Source organism: Calonectris borealis, chromosome 1 (genome assembly GCF_964195595.1).
Source record: "Calonectris borealis chromosome 1, bCalBor7.hap1.2, whole genome shotgun sequence".
Classification (NCBI taxonomy): domain Eukaryota; kingdom Metazoa; phylum Chordata; class Aves; order Procellariiformes; family Procellariidae; genus Calonectris; species Calonectris borealis.
The window spans coordinates 47,881,700-47,902,960 of record NC_134312.1 but is presented as its reverse complement, the minus strand read 5'-3'; positions in this window follow the sequence as shown (position 1 = coordinate 47,902,960).

Below are 21,261 nucleotides of genomic sequence, written 5' to 3'. Positions count from 1 at the left end.
GCATAAACTCTCTATCCCATATTTCCAGATTATGGCATCATTAACACTGGAGTATTGCCTCGCTCTTCTTTGTTCCCTATTCTGATTGGTATCCATTAAGTAAACTGTGCCAATGGAAAATGAAGACCAAACCTTAATTGTCAATCTTCCTTTTAACAGGCATTGTTCAAACTATGACTGTCTTAACATAACCATGTCTCTTGCATTTCAGTTAAAAATTCTTAAGATACTTTTTTCCAGTGTATCACCCAATAAGACTGACAAACTGATTAAAATCACTAAAGGCAGCTCTGGATCACTATATACACAATTTCACACTATTTGAAAAAATCAATCAAACAAACAAACAAAAGCCAAAACCCAAACAACAACAACAAAACCCCTATTATCTTTACATGTCTATATATGTTTACATAGAAATATGTGTATATATATCTGCATATGTATATAAAGCCCCCTGACATTTCTACCCCAAAGCTGTGCTGCAGTTGCAATATAGAAATTACCAACTATGTCACACTTATCTTGCAATGATTTACTCCTCTTCAGAGAAAAAAGATATGCTGTTGATCATCAGGTTTCTCAGGTGACATAGAGGATGGCACCTCTCATATTGATAATATTACCAAAAATCCTTACATAAATGTTTATATTTGAAGGTGTTTCTTATATTGTCATTAATTATATCTAGCTTACAAAGGCTTAACACTACACATTCTTAAGAGACAGTGTTTCTAACTACAACATATGCTAAAGGATATAGAGAAACATAAAGAGGCTTAGAGCCACTTGAACGGGAAGGGAAAAAACAGTTTATTCTTGGCCCTTTTACCCTTGTTGAATATGCTTCTGACAAAAGAGAGGCTTTGTATAAAAATATCAATGTTAGCCATTTAAATGCTGCCAAATATGTGTGGAAATGTTTATCTTACTTATATATCTATGCTTTTTGAACTGAACAGCATGACTGGGGACTATTGGGAACAAAAAAAGGAGGATTTGTGGATTGAATATTTAAATTAAATATATGTATTCTTTTATTTTTATAAAGTTAGACTCCTAATCTTATGTGTTTAATTTCAATATCTAAGGTGACATACAGTAGCCTATCTTCAACAGTAGTTCTAAATGGTAAGATTATCTTACATTTGATAATTGTTTAAGAATGTTATGTTTAAGCAGATGGAAATTTAATATATAATAAATAATTGGTTTGGAAGGGGGATAGCAATTACAATAAACTAAGACTAGGACTTCAGAAAGAAGGAGAAAAGAAAGAAAAAGACTCAGAGATAGTTTAGGACACTATGTGTGCATATCAGCTCCGTATTAAGACATATTAACGAAGGTGTCTGCATGTGATGTGAAATGATGGAGTTCAACATCCTGAAGGGAGTGATGAAAGCAAGTAGCAGGGTTTAGCACCCTGAACTTCAACAGATTTTTGTTTATTCAGGGAACTGGTAGGTGGGATCTCATGGGAGGCAGCTCTGAATGGCAAAGGAGAGCAGGAAGCTGTCAGGTCTTTAAGGACAGCATCCTTCAAGTGCAAGAAAAGTCTATCTTGACACCCAGGAAAATAATTAGGTAGATCAGGAGACTGACTTGGCTAAGCAGGGAGCTCATATCAGAGCTTGAGATGGATCCTGAGGCCATGATCCTATGTTAGAAAGATGTCTAAACCTCCATGACAGTCAGGGAAAATCCATAGCTCAATTCATATATTTAAAGCTAGGCATCCAGGGCCATTTGAGTTGCCCTAATTTATTCAGTATATCTATACAGGACTAGCAGAACTTATAGGAGACCTGTGCCATTCTGGAGTGGCATCTGGTGGCCGGGCAGGATACCACAAGGGATTTTGAATGCTACAATCTATTTGTGGGCAAAGGAATTGAATAGTTATTCAATAAAGTAAATAGAGACTGAAGAGTAGCTCAGTTTATCTTGTAGCACATCCTAAGGATGGGATTCCATGTCCAAGCATGGATGTTTAAGGTTCTTTGAAATGTCCTAATATTACACTTGGTCTCCAATAGCTAGTCCTGACGGGTGCAGGTACCTTACTGGCCATTTGTCAGATGTATCCAATACCCTTATTTTGAAACATCACTAGATGCCTATATTTAGCCAATTGACTTGCAGCTTGTCAAGGGAATCATTGCGTCAGTTCTACTGACTAGATATGTTAACTAACTATAAAAAGAACTTAGACACTTCTCATATATAGATTTCTACATGTAAATGTCTCAGTTTTGAACTGAATCACTGAATCCAATCCAAGGATACATATATATTTTAATAACAAAGATAATTCTGACTTTGGAAATGAAACACTATGCTTATAATTAGGGTGGTAACGTAGAGTTGTCTGCAATAATGCAGTAATGGAAAAGCTAAATTTATCTGTAAAAGCTATAGACTTTATATAAAAGGTAGATGGTGATGTATTCATATTACACAATGGAAAGATAATTTAATGATAAATCATGAAAAGACTGTTGGCATCTAATTAATGTATTAAACATTATTGGTGATGTGAATTTACTGTAATTGGAGATGTAAATGTACTGTAAGACAGTAAATTAGAAAATTACTTGGATTTCGTGGTTAATATCAAGAAAGTAATTCTGCTTGATGTAGCAAAAAGAAGAGGCAGTAACTAGACTGTAGTCTGGAAACATGTACCTGAGTGCAGGAAGCTGATAAGAAGGTTATTTAAACATTAGATTACAATATGATCAAATACTTCTAGAGTGAAACTAGATACAATTTAAAGAGATAAAATTTTTTTTAAAGTATAAATAACTGATGCATCAGTTAATTAAGTCTTTGCAGAATTCTTAAACACTTGTAAATTTTAAAGTAAAGCATCCATACTTCCCCACAGAGATATGTTCTCATTCAGAATAGAATTAATTAAATGAAGTCCATTGAATGGGGATTTAGATATGTAAGGATGTTCATAACCTATTCTTTCTGTATTTATAATTAATAAATCAACAAATCTTTAATTTTTGGAAACTGGCTACAAATTAGAAAACAAACCCATGTGACTACTAGGTTTTCAGTCATCCAGGGCAGGATTCACACATTCGATATTCCTGGATTGAGCATATACATTACAGTATCTTCCCCTTTTTGAGATAATCATATCACATTTTCATTCCTTTCCATGATACCTTTCTATGAGCTGATAAGTATTATGCAGCGATTCCTTATATCAGACTAAATCTGTTATTACAGGTAACAGCCCCATGACTTCTGTTCATGTATCTTGAAATTTTCCCGTCCTTGCATAAGGGATTGTATACAGTGTAGTACTCTTTATGTCAACTCTCAAACCTTAGCGTCATCCATCCTTAGTTACACTTTTTCTCCCCAAACATATGTTTAATATTATTGTCATTGTTCTCCCTGCAAGTCAGCAAATACACAGCAAAGACTCATGATGTGGAGCTATATATGCAGCATAGTTATGTAAGTTTGTAAGATTTTTTATATTGGAATTTCAATTTAGCCTCTGCTGTTTTGACATAACCCATTATTATAGATTGATTTCTGAGAAGATATCTTAAACAATAGTAAAAAGCTATGATATAATGTTGTCTAGATGCACTGCACCATATATTTTGATATGTCATAATCCTTCATCAAAATCCCATTATGTCATGTTTATTGGAGGCTTGGCATCTTAAAATAATATTAGCAGCTTTTTCTCATCTTTCAGATATTTTTGTTATGCATCAAAGTTCTGGTTTTGTGCATCCCTTACCATATTATATTGATTGCCTAAAAATGAACTATTAATGTGGCCTTGATTTCCTAACTTAACAAATGTGCACCTGTCCAAATAAACTTAAACATTTCCTATTTAAAGTCTTTTTTGTTCAATAGTAATAATAATAATAATAGTAGTAGTAATAACAATAATAATAATAATAGTATCATCTTACAGTGTTAGAGTACCACACAGGTTTTCCTGACTCATTTCTCCTGAGGCAAGGTAATGCTACTCTCACAGTGATCATTTACATATTTATTCTGCCAGTTGTATATTAAGATAAAAGTCTTGACTGTAAGTGATCACATCTTTTTGGTCTTCTTCAGTTTTATGGGTCCTAATTCTAGAAGATTTTTTTTTTTCTATTTAGCATATACAGACAAATATAAGCTCTTACTTTTGTCCTGTATTACAAAAGGGAGTAGTATAGACTGGCTAGATAGGAAATTTTTGCACCCATGAAGCAGAACAAATAGAGCTGTAGGTCTGGGTATGGAGAATAGTTTATGACACAGACAAAGGAAAGCCATATGATTCAGTCCTTTCAGGCTCAATGTAAGTGACTTAGCACAGGCTGTAATAATACTTGCAAAAATTCTTGGTATGTGAAAAATGTGGAAGCAATACATCTGATGTTAACTTTTGCTTATTGAATCTTTAAAAGCAGTAAGTCTTCAGAAAGTCAGATTAACTCAGCTTTCCATGAGTGAAATAGAAGGCAATAATGCCTTCATTTCTTTTTAGAAACCCATGAATAAAACACAGAGGTAGATACCTATTTCCAAAGTACTGAGGCAAGTAAAATATCTCCACCTTGTTGAATGTGTTGTCATTAGTGCAACTGCTATTAGTGCAACTGCTGTTTTCTGCCCCAGCTCAGCATGAGGCTGGGGCAGAAAAACTGGGAGTTAGGAGGAAGTAGGAACCAATACTCGTAGTGGTTGACTCACTTTTTCTGTCAAATATTCACAGCAGCAAGATTCAGATGCCCTATATAGCTTTGCCTTCAGAGTTTTATCTAGTCCAGGGATTTATAGCACTGTTGAATTAAAGCAGCTATAAATTATTTTCAGAATTAAAACATCTTAATATAAAATCCATATTGTATTCAATCATTCCTATTCTCTAGAATTTTTCTCAGATAATATGTTTCATTAAAATTGGCACACTTGCTTTTATAATATACAAAAAGAATGTATTACATTTTATTTTTATTTTAGTAAAAAATGCATATAAATCTATGTATCAGGCAACATATAAATGTGATTGCACATAATCTTGCTCATGCATGTGTTAACTAGAGGTAACTGTTTCCATCATAACTACTAAGCACCTAAAGCACTGACTCTGCTGTAGGCCTTGAATTACCATTGTAAATCTTTGCAAACAACCAGAGTGATTACAGCCTAGTGCAAAAGCATAAATACAGAAATCCAGCATGTCTGACTTCACTTGTCTCAGGTATGGAGCAACCTCATTTACAATTACAGTATCTTTCAAGGGGAAAAAGAAATCCTATTACTTTCTTTATAGAGGTTTTATAGTTGCCATGCTCTGAATAAAGCAAAAAGCCCAGTGTACTTTTCAAATGCTAAAAGTTACGTATCAAAATTCTGCTTCAACTTTTGTGCCACAGCATAATTTTTTAACTTTTTGCAGCAGATACAAAGATATCCTTTGCTAATGGACCTGTTAGAGGTTGGCCACTTGGAAAAAAGGAAAGTAGGAGTTTGTTCCATATCCCTAACGACAGAGCAGGAAAAAAACAATATATCTGTGTTGAGTGGCCTTCTTACAACATGATCAAGAATAACTCAGACCAAAGTGAGGTCTTCCCAGACTTGGCACTGGTGTGCATTTTCTTCTGCTACGATCTCAGAAAGAGGACAGCAAAAGTCCCTGTTAACTACTTTGATCCTTATGTTTTAATCATGGCTGTAAGCTTTTATCTCCTCTGTGAGCCACCTTTGCAAGAGATTATAGAACTCAGATAATCAAAAATTCCTTCTTACCTTCCACAAAAGGTTTCCCAGTTTCCTCAGCTTGCCTATGTTGCCATTTTGATCAACGAACAAGCAGGAACATAAAAAGTTTTCTTTCCTTAGCTCCCTTCTATACTAATATTTGCTTTGTTCTTTAAGTAATACAGTACTTTAGGAGAAGCATTTAGAAGGATGAAATCTTAATTGTTCTTTAAAGGTAATGATTTATGCATTTAAATATTCTCCTCTGTATTGAAAATTTCAGTCAAGCTTTGTAACTAAATTTTCTATTTGATTCCAGAAAACTGTATAACACTACCTCCTCTACACATTAACTTACATTATCCAAATACCCCATTTTATATGGAGAACGTTTCAATTAACTTAATTAATACAGTAAGAGTTCAGAACTGTACATTTCAGGACAAATGTTTTTAATTCTAACTTTTTGTTATTTTGTTTTAATATTGCATCAAGAAACATTTTCAGGGTTCCCAATTTTTAACTCTTTTTAATCTTGTTTTTTTTTCCCCATACAACTTCACTTACAATAGTGATGTTAAATTATTTATGGTTTATAGACATTTATAAGCATTGTATTTCAAAAGCAAACAATTTTAAACTGAATTTCTCTTACATTAAAATATACAGACTTTAAGTAAGCTTCTTTTCTTTTCATTGTTTTAATGTTACACTGAATAAACAGAAGGAGGATGTTACATTTTCCTAGAACCAATATCACCTAGAGCATATATGTATTTCATTAAAGGGGGATGTACAAATAAAAAAAAATGAAATTGTAGTTAAAAATGTAAGTACTATAAATATATTTGATTAAAAACTGGTTAGCAGGTTCAAGAACTGGTGTTGATTTTCTCATTTATTTAAAACAGGTGGGTTTCTACATACCTAGACAGTGTTTTGAGCTCGGTGGTTTTCCAGTCAGTAGTCAGTCCATATACAGTCAATTCAGATTTGGGATGGGTATTTGTAGCACTTGATGAACTAGTATGAGAGGATTAACTCTATTCATTTCTATGTAATGGATGGGTTTCCTTTATTCTAGTGATGCATCTTTTCTTTGATGGCTAGAGAGAATCATTATGCTGATCTGGTAATAGAGCACTCTTACCAAATGCTGAACTTTTAAAATTATTTTTACTCAGTCAGTATCTTAGATAAACAATTGATGGCTTTTATTAACAATGTCAGAATTGTGGAAGGATTAGCTAAATGGATTTTTACGGCATCTCTCATTAATGTTTTTTTTTGTTCATGGATTATTTTTAAATAAAGATCAGAGTATTCTTCCAAATTCTTAAATTGAAAACTTAAAAAACATAACAGCAGTTAATCAGACTAAACTGTTCCTAGGAAGATTATGATTCAAATTCCTCATTGAGTATGTGAATAGAGGATGGAATTTTGGTTCTAGTAACATTGTATTGTCATGAATAACAGAAGACCATTGCTTTACATTAAAATTGATAGTATTTAGAAGTTCCTTGATATTGACACACTTCATCTGTGAAAAGGTCAATAACAGGCTTTAACAAACACACAGTTTTTGTGGTATGAAAATCACTAGCTTGAGTTTTTCATTGCTATGACTTCTGGTTGATTTAAAAACATATTCAAGTTACCAAGGGATCAACAAAGAAAGAGATTTACAGTTTTCATTTGGAATCAGGATTATAGAAAGTTAGAGATTATATAAACAATATATACTATTTATATTAAGCAGTGTGCAACATTTAAAACAACACACTTTAAATAAGAAAACTACAGTAGTTAATATTCATGTAATTGCTGGCATCATTTCAAAGGGAAATAAGTAGTATTAACAAAATTGCACATAAATTTATTTTTTTCTTTATGCCTCTTCAGTTCATAATTTTGCCAAAATCTTAGGCAATATTTGTGAATCAGGGAGTTTATAAGATTATTGGCTGTAAGACTGCTGAATATACTATATTCATTGAGTTCAGTAACATGTTTCTTTTGTAAGAGTATTAAATTGTGTATACTAAATAATATTTGTGCACATTATAATCGGAATTAGAATATGGAATAAAATAATAGATGTGACCAGAATATTCCCTTATTGGAGTTATTTGGTTTATTCCTCCAGTTCAAAAAATAATAAATGAAGATCAAATTTTTTTTAAACTCCAGTTCTATAGGAACACTTATATTCACACTTCCCACTGTGAATAGGACCTCTAATCCATGAGACACCGGATGCAATTTCCATGACTGAATGTAGATATCCAGCAACATCTTAAATGCCTTGCCCGGTCTGATCTCCATCAGTTATTACAGAAGAACAAAAATCTTCCGTGGATGTCATATGTGCCAGCCTAACGTGAATGTCTTTGATAATTTAAGGTCCTTAAAACAGTATCTAAAATAATACATGTTCAACTCCCTCAATGTTGTCTTAAATAAATCTCTTATAGCCTTTATGTATTCATAAAAAAATAACATTAAGGAGGAAAATATCATTCATGATATTTTTCAGCTGAGGAATTAAAGAGGAAAAAATCTAAAACTAGATTCAGTTGCAGGATTTATGATTATTTCTAACTTTCAGTTCACGTGAGCTGAGTGAACATATCTTGACTGCCGTTCTCACTCTGCAATGAGTAAGCTGTACCCACAGTATTCTACTTTTTACACCTGGGATGTTATAGAGAGAGAACTTGGGTATACTCCCCACATGGGTGTTGTGCTCTATTAAGAGAAGTCTGATGGGATGGATAGGACGAGGATTGTAGGAAACAACAAAAAGGATCAGGGTACATATTTTTTTTCCTTCTCCCAGACCTAGCAATGAGCTAATGTGGCTGTTCCACTGAGCTATCACTCTTGCGGTAGCTGTCTTGATGTTAAAACAAAATAAAGCAAAGAAAGCCCTGGATGTTTCCCTAAGCAAAGATATGAAATTGGGGCATGTCAACAAAAGAAATCATTATATAGTAATGTAAGGTATGAATTTCAAAATACCTTACTCAGGGACATTTTTACAATTACTAATAGAAATTGACATTCTAGATAGCTGTACAGTTACTTCCTTATATAAACAATACCTCAGTGATTTTACTTTTCTTTTGCTACTGTTCATTGTGTTGCTTCTACGGTGTTATAAAATAAAGAAATTTTATTTTTTGTTCTTTCAAACAGAGTAATTAAAAGCATTGTTTCAAGACTGATTTGTCAAATCAATGAGGGAAATGGCTTTCATGTAAAATGAGGTTGGGGTACAGTGTAAAAGGCAGCATTAAAAGAAGAAATAATAGAGTCGGCTGGAAGATAACCAAATCAAAACATCTCTTCTGCAAAGTGTGTTTTGTTGCATTAGCTCATGGACTGAATATGATATTCGCTAATGTTCTTCTCTGTTGGAAAGAAAAAACAGAAAGCTAAGATAATTTGGGAGAGTATTGGACAAAAAATAGTGCCAACAAACAGTGAAGAAAATTTCAAGCAGAAGTGTTGGATGCAGAAAGGGGATACAAAGCCCGGATGAGATAAGGTAAAGAAGGGGTTCGTTAAGTGAGCATATGGTTGGCACATGTGAAGGGAAAAAAGCACAAAGGAACTGTAGGCAGAAAATGGCTTGTTTAAAACCTTTCTGGTGAGAATAAAAGTCTTCAATATGAAATTGTTAAGTCTGACCTTTTGGCACCCAATAGGTGTTATCTAGTTAATGGGATATGAGAAAATTCCTGTAGAAAAAGAGAAAAATGGTGCTGCTTTTGTTTTTTCAAAGAAGTTAGCCAAGGATGAATGCCAGTGTTTGCATTACAGATTGAAACATGAACAGATATGACTGTATGCTATGAGAACAGAGAAAGTAATAATAAAATGTGGAGAGGCTATAAAACAGGAGCAATAATGGGGGGGGGGGGGAAGGGAGGGAAGCTATCTAGTTGTTCAAAAAGAGACAGGTGCAATTGGTTCTTCAGCTGTAAAATAAAAAATTATTTTCCTTTGGTGGTTCCTTGTTGAACATCATTGTCAGAGGTGGAAGTCAAAATGGCAGATGGATAATCTGGAATTCAGTAAATAAGGCTGTAAAGTTATGTTAAAGATGAAAGCATCTGTTTCATCAAGGTCATCCAATAATCAAGGATCTTTTTAATGCAAAAGGGGGTAATAAGTAAATGGGGCAGTGATAAATAAGAACACAGGGAGACATAAACCTATTAGACAACAAGAGATAACAGAGACAATGGCAAAGACCAAAAGCCTCCAATTACTAATTGATGGACCATTAGGAAAAACCCCAGACATAGCTTTAGAGAACGCCATTTGGACTTTGCAACTGATAAGAAAGGGAAAACAAGACAAACATGAGGATTTGGGATTTTCAAGGGGGTCTGTGAGACTCTGCAAAGTTTTTTGGGAATATTTAGGGGAAGGGGATCAGGGAGGAACAAAGAGGGTAATAGACAGACAGGGATATAAAAGGTGCCAGTTGCATGTAAAACATTGCAAAACTGACACTTGTCTGACCAAACCCTGCATCTGATCATCTGTCCTATCTTCTTGTTAAATCCTTTCTTAACTCTCTTTCCATGTAATCTCACCCTCTGTCCTGTGCATGTGAGTGCTGTAAAGACTGCGTGCCAGCTACTGGTGAGGTGAGTGAGTGGATTTGGTGTTAGCAACTAGAGTCCGAACAGGGTGCAGGCGCTCCAGTGGTGTCAACTACTGCAGCTAGTAGGGGTCTCAGTGCCAGCCACTGCAGTGGGTGAGGGTCTTGACCACTAGCCACAGGGGAGAGAACAATGTGTGTCCTGAAAACCAGCTACTGCAAGGGACTGGCGTGAGTGGGGCAAGTGGGGGCCTCAGTGCTGGTAGCAAAAGTGGGACTGTGGGTCACAGCCCATGTGCCTGGTGCTGGCTGCTGGTGGGGTCAAGTGTCTTGATCTTCTCTAAACCTGTGCATGTGCATGGGGTGTATATGTGATTTGCTAGCACACTTCAAGCAGGACTAGTTGGTGAGTAGTAGTCCCAAGGTCTGGGCAGGGGTATCAGGTGGACTGAGGGTCCACGTTAGCATTTTAGGGGACCCACAAATGAGGGGTGTCGGTGAGATAAGTCTGTGTGTGCATGTGTCTATTTGCTAGTCAGCACAAAGGTGGGCTAGCCGGTGAGTGGGAGACTCATGACCATGAACTGGATAAGAGGACCCAGGATCTGGGTAGGAGTGCTGGACAGACAGGAGGGCCGTGCTGGTACTTGAGGGATCCACAAATATGTGTGTGCTTGTGAACCCAGGGAGTGATGCATGCATGTGTGCTTTCCCTAGTGAACTTCTGCCTCTGCCAGTTGAACAGGAGGAGGGGACTTGGCTGCCTACACTTATGTTTAGGTGAGTCCTGGTAGTGTCATATGATGCTGCTGTTTGAAGGCACTGCCTTACCTGTCTCTGTATGTGTGGCCAACTACGTCATTGTTGTGTGTGTGTGCATGCACCACACTGGGCTCCAGCAGCTAGGCAGGAGGAAGCCCCAGCCCCAAGTCCACAGGAGGTGGTTGGCCACTTATAACATCTCTTAAGGAAGGTCTTTATCTGTTACAGTGTCACAACTAAAAGAATGCTAGAAAGTGTGAACTGCAACTGAGTAGAAAAGTTTCCTTTCAACCTGGCCACAGCACTCTCTCTGTGTTAACTCAGACAAAGCATTTTGTCTCATTACTATGTGTTTTTTCATCATAATATCCAAAGTTTATATTTGCAAAATTTCACTTATATTTGGATTGACAATCTGCCCTATGGCATATGACTATAAGGCCTATTGGTTTTTTCCCTACATTATGCTGAAGAACAACTAAAAGTTTTTTTTTTTCAATTTAAAGAAAAAAAAACATCTTTGTAAAGCACCTATATTTTTACTTGCAGTATCTCAGTATCTTATTATACTTAATGCATGTTTCACTATAGTATCGCAGTTCTGAAGCATTATTCAGGTCTTTCTTTTATCTTTTTTTAAAATCTACATGTCCAGTAAGCTTTGAGACTTAAGAATTCCTTCTCTTCCATCTGGGATATGAATACAGAAGTTAAAAGTTTATTATACAGAGTTGAAATTAACAAAATTTGCCTTTAAATAATTTACGACATTCATATTTTTCAGAAAAAGAGTTACATTTCTCACAATGTGCCAAAGACGGACAGAAATATAGTCATTATCTTAGAATTACCTACTCATATTTTCTCTTAATATCTGTAAATCTTGTTTAGAAAATTTTTGAGGGTTTTGTACAATTGTTTATAATATAGACAAGTCTGTATATTCTATCATCTTGACTGAAATTCTACAAGTAAATTTGATGGGGATTGTATATCCAGAAATCTTTTTCTATATCTACTACATTTGCGGAATGAATCTGATTTGTGTGCAAAGATTTCTGATGTTTTTGAAAAGTACAGCCAATTATGAAAATGTTAAATTTTCTCAATTTTGAAGATTATAAAGAGAGCTATATCCTCTTTAAGGCTCTGCAATTTGGACATTAGGGAACTATATACTCTGTTAGCAAGCAGGTGTTCATTGTAGGCAGGCAATAGTCTCTGTCTGTGAAGAGAAATAGCCTCCTTTGCAAAACAGTTTGGAGACCAAATACTCTACCTCCCTCTGTTGACTAATGAGAATCTAGGTACCTAATATTCCCATTAGGATCCACCTGGAGTTAATTAATGATACACATTAAGCACAAGAGTTTGTCTAAAGAGGTGACTAACCCCAGGCTGCAAAGTAGGCATTTCCTTACTTGGAAAGCAGAAGTAGTTCTCAAAAAAGTGAATGATATCTCTTTTTAAATCACTTCAGAGCACCTGCACAGAAAGATTTAAGAAACTCTCCTCATCTTAAATTACAGTGGGTTCAAATGCACACTTCCTAGTTACAATAAAAGTATCCCAATTTAATCTGATGATTTTTTAGGGCAAAGACCTAAGACATTATTAGGGCACTTCCTGGAAAGGGAGTTAGAATGCTCCAGGAAGAGGAGGGTTGGGAAGCTGGGCTCTTATTTCTTGGGCACATCCTCTTAACCGGGGTGTTGTTAAAAACAGAAAAAATACAGAAAACAAACAAATGCATGCCCCAAATCCTAGAACTCATTCACCTCTTCTTGTTTTAATTCCCTGTTTTGACCACAATTTAAAAATGTATTTTATATTGAATTCCATACATTCCAAGTACATTAAATAGCAACTTTGAGGCCTGAATCTGAGTTTAGACAGTTCCCTACAATTCTCAGAATCACGTTAAAATTTAGGTTTTTTCTGGGTGTTTTTGGCTGTTCAGATCACTTCAATTTTTAATTGTTTCATACATAAAAATGAAAATAAGATTGAGAAAATTATCTTAAATGATGTTTTGCCTAATTCATCTGCTTATGAGTCATCTTATTTTTTTCCTATTGCAACTGAAAAGAAAGATCTTTGTATTGGGAATTTTTCCTGTGTTCTATAGTACATGTAATTCATGAAGAAATTCTATGCATCTAATTTATTTAGAATGTGATCTTACCAACATTGCATGCTAATCTTAATATTACCATTGGTGTGATAAAAGTAGTGAACGTGAGTAAGACTAGCAGAAGTAGCTCTTCATATTATCCGCAATGCGTAATCTGTTTTACAGCTGAGACTCATGTTTTAGCCATATTTTTTTTTTCCCCCTATTCTTTGCCAGTAAATAAAAGGGTTAGGAGAAAGCTGAATCATTAGGTGGTATAAAGAGAATTATTTGTAACCTTTAAAAACGGCATCTTACAAGGTATGAAGCTTTCTGCTTGATAAAGCTGTACAAGTAGGTGTTTTTCTTGACTTTTTGAGGCTAGTTCTGCTGATATCTAATAAATACCAGTTTGCTCGGGAAGAACAGAAAAAAATAGTATATGTTTATTTTGTTTTATTTATTTGTGATCTAAATATAATCTAACACATTTTAAATATTAAAAATAAATTTAAAATTAAAAGCTATTCCAAATTTAAGAAAAGGACAGATGTTTAGTTAGTTAACGGACAAAGTAAAATACTTAACACTAGAATACTTGTAGTGTCTCTAAACATATATATATATATGTTTTAAGCTGAACATTTGAACTGAACTTGCAAGCTTTCTTCATATCTACAAAAGTGTAATTATTGACATTTTTCACTCTACCCTCTCCATATAACTGGCTGAAATAATTTTCTCAGTAGTATTTCCAAAATTACTTTCTAAAGTATTTACTTTCTAAAGTATTTCTAAAACTACTAAAATCTGAAACATTGGAAATCTGAACAGAAAAGATAGTACTGTACATGGACAAATAGTACATATAGAATCATAGAATCGTAGAATCATAGAATCATAGAATCACACAGGTTGGAAAAGACCTCTAAGATCATCATGTCCAACCGTCAACCCAACACCACCATGTCCACTAAACCATGTCCCTAAGCACCTCATCTACACGTCTTTTAAATACTTCCAGGGATGGTGACTCAACCACTTCCCTGGGCAGCCTGTTCCAAGGCCTGACCACTCTGTCAGTAAAGAAATTTTTCCTAATGTCCAATCTAAATCTCCCTTGGCGCAACTTGAGGCCATTTCCTCTTGTCCTATCGCTAGTGACTTGGCAGAAGAGACCAACACCCACCTCACTACAACCTCCTTTCAGGTAGTTGTAGAGCGCAATGAGGTCTCCCCTCAGCCTCCTCTTCTCCAGGCTAAACAACCCCAGTTCCCTCAGCTGCTCCTCATAAGACTTGTGCTCCAGGCCCTTCACCAGCTTCGTTGCCCTCCTCTGGACACGCTCCAGCACCTCCATGTCCTTCTTGTAGTGAGGGGCCCAAAACTGAACGCAGTATTCGAGGATTATAGCTACATATAATCCCTGTATTATAAAAATTCCTTGCATTTTACAGGTAAGCAATAAAGAAAATATTTTTGAGATTCAGAAAAATAAGATTTTGTTTCAAATTTTATCATCTGGACAATTTCTTTCCTAACATATAAACTAAGAATATTATTATTACTTAATTTGACAGAGTTTGGTAAGGATTAATTAACTGAAGTTTGTGGAGCATTTCTCTGTTACAATGATAAGGTTTTCTAAAGATCCTCACAGATGCAGCAGAAAGCACAAAGCGCCACTATTGTTCCCTTCAGGACGCCAAGCCTTATTGCAAGGATTGTGTTCCATGGAAAAATAGATTTTTAAGGGTATTGATGGTGATGTAATAAAAGACAATTGTGGATCAGTCCTCATTCAATATTACAATTTTAAATTATGCTAAGTTTTTGTAAAACTTCATAACTAATAAACAAGGGCATCACTAGAAATAATCAGGGATAATGGAGACAGTGATAGAAAACATGTTCTGCTTTCTGTTTCTGATTAGGAAATACATAATGACCTTATTGATTCTTTTAATTTCTTTTCTCTTGTCTTCCAAAACTCATTTTAGACAGTCACATGTATACTATTTCATATGTTTAAAACACCTTGCATTGCAAAATACTTGTCAAAAGTACATAAATTGGAATGTTGGTTAGTGTTTAAACCACTTCTAAAATGTAGCCACCTTTGGAACAAAATGCAGAATATATTTAACTGTTGTGCAGAGGAACATACAGAAGGTTTGCAGACAGGAACTAAGGTAAAGAAACCTCAAGAATTTAAATAGGCAGTGTATGTTTTTTCAAGCTATAATTTCTCTAAATGTTGTGGGAATGACATACTCAAAAAGCCTACACTGCCTTTGTTATTTATGAGATTGCTCCTAATTTGTTACGAGAATGTAGACATTTGTGTGTGGTCTTGTTTTGCGGAGGTCAGAAACTTCAATTTACTGGGAGAGAGTAATGTGTCTCCACTTTCTTAGATGACTGCTTAATTTTTTTCCGGAAAAGAGAACTGCCTCATATTCAGTTAACTGCACATTTTTCTGAATTGAAATAAAACACACAGAGGTTTTTTTTTTTCTTGCTGAATCACTACAAAAAGAAAATGGCTGGAGTTCAATCATCACTATGTTTAGAGCTTTGTGGTTTTGGTTTTACCAACTGACATTTTTTAAAATTACTATCTTTATAAAAGCCTTGGTCAGTTAACAGGGAGTTGAAAGAAAAAAAAAGGGAAAAAAAAACCAATAGTATTTCTTCATTATTTTAGTATCTGGCAGTAGAACTATGTATGCTGCTCATCATGACATATTTCTTCACAAATGATATACTGCTGACACTAAACTGAGTAATGGCAAAGGTGAAGATTAGGAGATATATATCACTATTTGGATAAATCAGTTTATTTTAAAGTTACTGCATTTAGGATGTGGATTTTGCAGTTTTCTTATCTGGTTGATCAATTATTTCTTCTTTAATGTATCTGAGGTAACTTATGTCCCTTTGTATTTATCTCATCTGAACTTAAATGATTTAGTTTTATCTGAATCTGATAAGACAGTAACCAGTACATTGCTTTAAGATCTGATGATTTTGAATATGCTTTGCCTGTGCTCTCCAAATTTCATGACTTTGAGCCAGTATATGTTGCCAATATTTGAATATAATTTGGAAGTTCCATGCTGTTAGAAGATGAACAGAGTTCATAGCTTCTCTAGGGGTTGACCTGTAACAGAGAAGCAGAGAAAAATCATCTTGATGAAAGCATGTTTCTAGTAGTTTTCCCCACATTTACATTTGACAGAAGATGAATCTTCATTAGAATTTTAGTTTGGAGCAGTAATGCACTTCTGAAACAAACCCCCTGATCCTCCTCATTTATTGTGATTGGTTTTGACTGCAAAGTGTATATAAACAAGATTCCTTTCAGATGAAAGTAAACTGGAAAATCCACTCCAGCTGAGCACCGCATGCTTTCTCATAGTGCAGACACGAGACTCCAAAATAGTAAGTGGGGTTGTGCCACTTACTTCAGTGCCTACCAAGCACCCATACTAAAAGGTTTTCAAACCACTGAAATGTTATATTAGAAGACAAAACTAATTTGTGCTTTAACATTTGCTGTCAACCACCAGCCCTCAGATTTTACAGCTCATTCTTTTGTCTTCCACAGCGATTTTGTCTTGTCTTGATATCATTTCCTGTCTTCCTTGCCTTTTCCTTGGCTGCTGTATTTTGTTACTGAACCCCCTTCATTTTCCTTTTCTGCATTTTCCCTTGTTGCTTCTTTCTTTGCCAACTTCTCTCTGTTGGGCTCACCAAATGTTCAGTGTGGTTTTATCTGTGATTGTGAGAAAAAAATATTTCACATCAGTCCACCTGCGGGCTGATGGCCAGGCCCAGCCTCAGCCTGGCTCCATCCCCACAGCCCTGCCCAGCCATCCCAGGGCTGTATCAGACACTGGTTCCCCTCACCAGGCCAAATCCTGACCCTCCTTATGGAGCTGCCCAATGCCTGGGCTTGGGGCTGCCCCAGTGCCCCCCGGCTGCCCTGTTCCTGGCTGGGGAAGTGGGTTTGGTTCTGGGTGGGTGAAGTGGGTCTGGGTTCAGGTCTGCTAGAACCTGTCCTGTTGCCCCCGATGGGGGGCTGCTCCCAGCCTCCAGCCGGACGGAGCTGCTGGCCCTTGTGGCACTCTGGCACTGATTGCATTTAGTCCAGACAGTCAGACTAACCGTAGTGCCATATAAACCTTCCCATCCATGTGCGCATAATGTAGCTGTAGGGTCTTCATTGGCTTGACTGTTAATCCACTTGTAACTTTCACACTACTTGTGAAAGTAGACACAGTATCAGAATTGTGTTTTAAACCTTTAGGGAGAGATTATCTAATCCCTATTGTGCATAGTATTAAATAAAATGATCACTGCACAATCATGAAAGTTCGAGTGGGTACAAGAGGTCACCGAAATGAGTGGAACATTGGGGAACTCTCAGTAACAGAGATCAGGAATTGCTGTAGATTGACATTTTTAAGAAATCTATATTATTTAAAATAGCCAAGATAAAGGGTTTTTTTAACAGTTATTCGGTTATTATAGCATTGCATCAAAGAAATTGATATTTTATTTTACAGATAAGCCTAAGGAAAGAACTGTGCTAACTATTGTTAGGCTAATCACCCACTTTGGTATGTTCTGCAAGAAGTAATTTTTCTCATCGTTTTAAGACTATCAAGTTTCTTGTCATAGGCTTGATTAGGCCGTTCTATCTTTGAACCATGATTTTAGCAAAAATGAACAGCCCATTGTTCTGTTCTACGTCTTTCGAATTTGAACAATGAAATCAGGACAGGAAGGCCTATATTTCATCTACTTTCTTGTGTGAGAAATGCTATTCTTCAGTCATTCTTCCCAATCTTATATTCAGATGAGGAAGACTAAAAGAAGTGATGTTACAATAAGCATCATTCTGGCTGACCATAGAGCTTTATCTGAAGATGAAATATCTTCCTCATTAAGGAAACAGCAGTATAAGTTGCCTGAGACAGTAAAGGTTATGTAGTTTAACTAATTTGCTGCTTTTTGGTTTGATTTCATGGAATTGTCTAATCTATTTTTTGAACCTTGAAATTGAGATGTTTTAAATTTATATTGGAATTTACTTCATGTGAATGAGAAATCTAGTTACGCTTCTTCACACCTTCCAGACCTCCTTCTCACGTCTGTTAGCACTTTCAGGATTTTACAAGATATTCACAAGGGTATCTTGTATTAAAGATGGAGGCCACAGTAATGTTTCTTAACATATACATATGCACGAATTTTTGTTGTTGTTTTTGGTCCCTGAGACACTGAGTAACATCATCATAAAGTTTAAGTTTGGTCTGTTGTCACAAGCTTCTAGTATGCTTGTCCATAAGAATCAGATTTTGAAATTGAAATATAAGCAGCCATTTATCTAATATTAAAAACAATTCCATGAGATAACTCACTTTTGCAGATGGATACAGTATGTATCATAACAAGCATGTTCACCTATCACTGACAGTGACGTGACATGCATATATGGATTATTAGCTCATGCAGGTTAATTTTCAACAAACTATCAAAGTTACTCAACATGATGTTCTTGTTACCTCCTCATATAGATCCATGAAAAAAATTAATCCAGCCCATTGGCTTTTTTCCACAGATAAAGTACTTCTTACTGAATGTCCTTTTTAATCTTTTTCCAACTGCACTGCGTCTAGTTTCCTTCCTTTCAATCCTAGATATATATTTTGGGGGTTTTGTTTGTTTTGGTTTGGTTTTAATTTTTATTTATGTCTTTCAGTTGTAAAATTATGTTTTTATTTTTAAAGGAAAGCTAAAGATCTTCTTCCTAGGTATGAAATGCAGTTCTGTTAAGCAGAGGGTTATGTGACTTCCTGCAATACCTTAAATTCATCAGTTAGATTTCATCTTGGTTTATATATTGTTATACATGTTTCATACAACCCTAATCTGAAATTAATTTTTAACATAAGAAGAAAATAGAACATAACTGTGATAACAGGTACGATCCATTGCAAAAATACCAGACTGAATCTTTGTGATTGATGCTATTGCCACAAACATAGTTAAAGATTTGACAATTTTAAAATATTGCAGTTTCCCTAACAAATTGCTAGAACCTATGTAGTTTATGATTCTGTCATCTTTAATTTATTCCACAAATTGTACTAAATCTTCTTCAAATAAGGTCAAAGTTTCACCACAAAGATTAGTTCTTTAGATAATTCTGAGGCTTATGATATTTTTTATTTCATCCTATCAGACATGTTAAAGTCACTTTTTATAACCTGAAGAATTACCTCACTATATCTTATCTTTTGTTGTCACTTTAATGATGATTTATTCTTCAAGACTTAATTTTTTATCTAAATAATATTCCCCAACTGAATTTTAAGTTTGCATTAATCATTTTCTATTGTATATATTACAATTAGTCATGCTTTCAGTATTAATCACAAAAGCATAATATTGTAAATGTTACCAACTATGCTTTGTTTTAATAAAAAAATTACTTTCTTTCCTTGCAATGACACTGCTATACAAATTGGAAATATTTCTCTACTGCATAGTGCTCAAGTAGGAAATTAAGATGTACATTCTCAGTTTTACAGTTTTACAGCTTTAGTTAAGTTTTCCATTCACTGGCACTGACAGTGAAGTTTGCAGGGGTTTTATCTGTTATGTTTTTTATTTTATGTTTTCTTTGGGTGAATATATTGAAAAGGATAATTAATTGTAGTACTAATGTAAGATATCAGAAAGGGTTGTCTTCAGGATGTGAAGAGTCCGGTTCTCCTTGCATTCATGCTGGAGGTAACCGTGAACAATTAATTGAAGCTGATCGAAACCAGGTTGGCAATATGGAAAACTGGGTTAAATCTGGATTTGTGGGTAATATGGAGGGAGAATTCTGTGCAAATTCAGTGAAATTTTTACTTTAAAGTGGAAGAGATGCTTTTGAAACTAGAATTGTCTTTACAGTGACTTCAGTATTTTTGTTTGAAAATGTTTTCTTAGTTTGGGAGTAATTGAAAACGATACTTCTGGCAGCCTCAGATGAGAAACACCATACCTGTTACTAATGTCTAAGGTCATTTAATGCTTATTATTACCCACTTATATCCTGTATGCTACTATCTCAGTTCCTCAAATACGTGAAATCAGAAGATCAACTGTGAAGGAACAACAGCAAGTTTGGTATATAAAGTTGGAGAGAAATTATAAAAGCAGACAAATATTATTTATGCAACAAGCAAAGGGTCCAAATTTTTTGATAGATTAAAGGGAAAGGGAAAGAAAAGAAAGGGAAAATTACTTACATGTACCTTATGCAGCACAATAATACAAATTTCTTAAATCTGATCTTAATTTCCACTTCAATGAATAGTTTTCCTCTGCGTAAGATCTGCATGTGGGGATATGAGAAGGGCAAGTTTACGTGACTGAACAGGCCTTGTTATAAGTTGTACTGGGCGCAGGTGCCCAGGCGCTGGCTGTGGGACCTGCAGGGTGGCTTCTGTGAGGAGGGGGCGGGGCTGCCCTGTGCCGAACACAGCCGCTTCCAGCCGGATCCAACCGACACCCCGCAGGGCACAGCTGAGCCCTTCAGCCAAGATGGTGGCGCCTCTGGGAAAGCAGAGAGTGAAGTGGGGAAAAAACATGTAAGAAACAGCCCTATGAACACCAAAGTGAGAGAAGAAGGAGGTGGAGAAAGTGCCCCAGGTGCTGGAGCTGAGATTCCCCAGCAGCCCATGGGAGAGGGCCATGGTGGAGCAGAAATCCACACTGCAGCCCATGGAGGACCCCATGCCAGAACAGAGGAAAAGTGTGAGGAGGACGGAGCAGCGGAGAGGAGCTGTTGTGGAGTGATGCCCCATTCTCCTTCCCCCTGCACCGCTTGGGGGTGTGGGGTGGGTAGAGGAGTTGGGAATGATGGAGTGAAGGTGAGCCTGGGAAAAAAGGAAATGCGGGGAGAAGGTATTTTAGGTTTTGCCTTTGTTTCTCACCATCATACTCTATTTTTAATTGG